This window comes from Chinchilla lanigera, unplaced genomic scaffold (assembly GCF_000276665.1).
Source record: "Chinchilla lanigera isolate Chin_1 unplaced genomic scaffold, ChiLan1.0 scaffold00012, whole genome shotgun sequence".
Classification (NCBI taxonomy): Eukaryota; Metazoa; Chordata; class Mammalia; order Rodentia; family Chinchillidae; genus Chinchilla; species Chinchilla lanigera.
In genome coordinates this window covers 9,866,356-9,868,585 of record NW_004955413.1, presented here as the reverse complement: position 1 = coordinate 9,868,585, position 2,230 = coordinate 9,866,356, and positions in this window count along the sequence as shown.

Below are 2,230 nucleotides of genomic sequence, written 5' to 3'. Positions count from 1 at the left end.
AAAGAAGGAAAGAGAAGAAAGGGAAGAAAGGAAAAGAAAGACTAGGGAGGAGAAGAATACAGTGTATTACCATGTCTACCCACAAACTACCTCCAGAGAAAAATATATGAAACTAACATAACAATTTACATTTCTGAGAAAGGGAAATGGGTCATTGGGAAATAAGAAAGCTAGAAGGAAAACTTTTTACTTTCTATCTTTCAGTGTATTTTGAATTTTTGAAGTGTATATTTTACTCAAAAACTATTTAAAAAATTAAAGTAAGCAGTTCCCTAGATGCCTGCTCCCCAAAATTCCAATTTAGCAGTCAAGGAATCCACATTATTTTTGGTTGGGTTGGTTGTTTTTTTTTTTTAGACAGGGTGTCTTAATTACTTTTCTCTCTTTGCTGAGACAATATACCCATGCCCCAAATTAAAGAGGAAAAGGTTTATTTAGCTCACAGTTTGTGGAGGCCTTCAGGCCATAATCAGCTGGCTCTAAGGCAAGGTGGCATGGCAGAAGGCAACCAGAAGACAGCAGAAGCAGCAAGAACAAAAAGGGGGGAGGACAAGAGAAGACTCTTTCTGTCCCTTATACTGTGTGCAGGCTACCTGCCCTAGGGTAGGTATAACACTCACACCCATAATCCCAGCACTAGATAATGAATCAGTCACAAACTAGATTCAGCTGCCTCTGAAAAGCATCCCTCCATGACTGTATTAGGTTTTGGGGGACACACAGACACAAACCATAACACAGGGTCTCATTATGAGTTCAGTCTGGTCTTGAACTCACTGTGTAGCCCACACTGGCCTCAGACTCACGGTGATCTTCCTGCCTTAGCCTCCTGTGTTGGGATTACAGGCATGTGCCACCAAGCCAGGCAAGAAGTCTGCATTATTAAAGGCTCTCTAAGTGATGTAGATATGCAAGGAGCCCCCTGAGAAGCGCTAACCCACATCACAAGCCCACATGTAACAGTATTATGCGAGAAGCGTCTCACAGAAATGAGGGTGGTGGGAGCCAAAGATGACATCTGGATGTTCATCACAATCAGATGCAGAAATCACAATGTTCTACACAAGATGGAAGGGAAATTTTCCAAAATGAAGGCCAAGGTACCCAGGTAAGATGTAAGTTAGGGGCTAGATCTTCTTGCCATTCTACTTGCAATTTTAACATCGACTATGTCATCAAAAAGAAATAGCTGACACTACAACTGAGTTAAGGACATGTCAGTAAAGTTCCTCTCTTTGATTCCTCTTTTTCCCTAAAGTTGCTGATAAGTTTCAAATAAGCATTCATATAACCTCTGCACAGCCTTCCCTTTGCCATTCCTTTCCCTCTCCCTCCTCCTCATTTAAGCACACTTTTCTTTTTTATTAGCACATGTTTGCTATACATAATGAGTGTACCCACCGCGGAGAGTTGGTGCATATATGTACCACATATTAATTCTTTCTACTTCCCCTTCCCCTCCTCGCTGTCCCTCTCCCTCCATTTCTAGATCCCCTCTCTATCTGCATAAAGTCTACTTCCCTGTTTCCTATCATCTGTCTTTTGTTTCACTCTTTCAGTTATTTATATTTTGGGTTTCTCATGTAAGAGAAACCATGCCATAGTGCATCTTCTGTGTCTGGTTTATTTTATTTAGCATTATGATCTCAAGGTGTACCCACTCTCCTACAAATGACTCCAGTTTATCCTTTCCTACGGCTGAGTAGCACTCCACTGTGTGTGCGTACACTACATTTTCTTTACCTATTCATCTGCTGATGAGCACATAGGCCATTTCCAAGATTTAGCTATTGTGAGTGGTATTGCTATAAACACAGGTATGCATGTTATCACTGTAATATGATGTCTTTAATTCCTTGGGGCACATACCTAAAAGAGATAGGTTGGGTTGAGTGGAATTTGTTTTTAATTTTTTGAGGACTCTTCACACTGTTTTCCAAAGTAGCTGCACTATTTTACATTCCCACCAACAATACAGAAGCATTTCTTCCCCACCCCCACAACCTCATCAGCATTCATAGCTTTTTTGAGTTCTTTCAAGAATCTTACATTGTTTTGATTTGCATTTCTCTAATGGCCAAAGATGTTGAACACTTTTTCATGTACTATTTGGCTATTTGTACTTCTTCTGAGAAGGGACTATTCATTTCAGTTGCCCATTTTTGAATGGGTGTTTTATTTGGGAAGGATCTAATTTTTTGAGTTCTTTATATTTTCATATGTGCTTTTT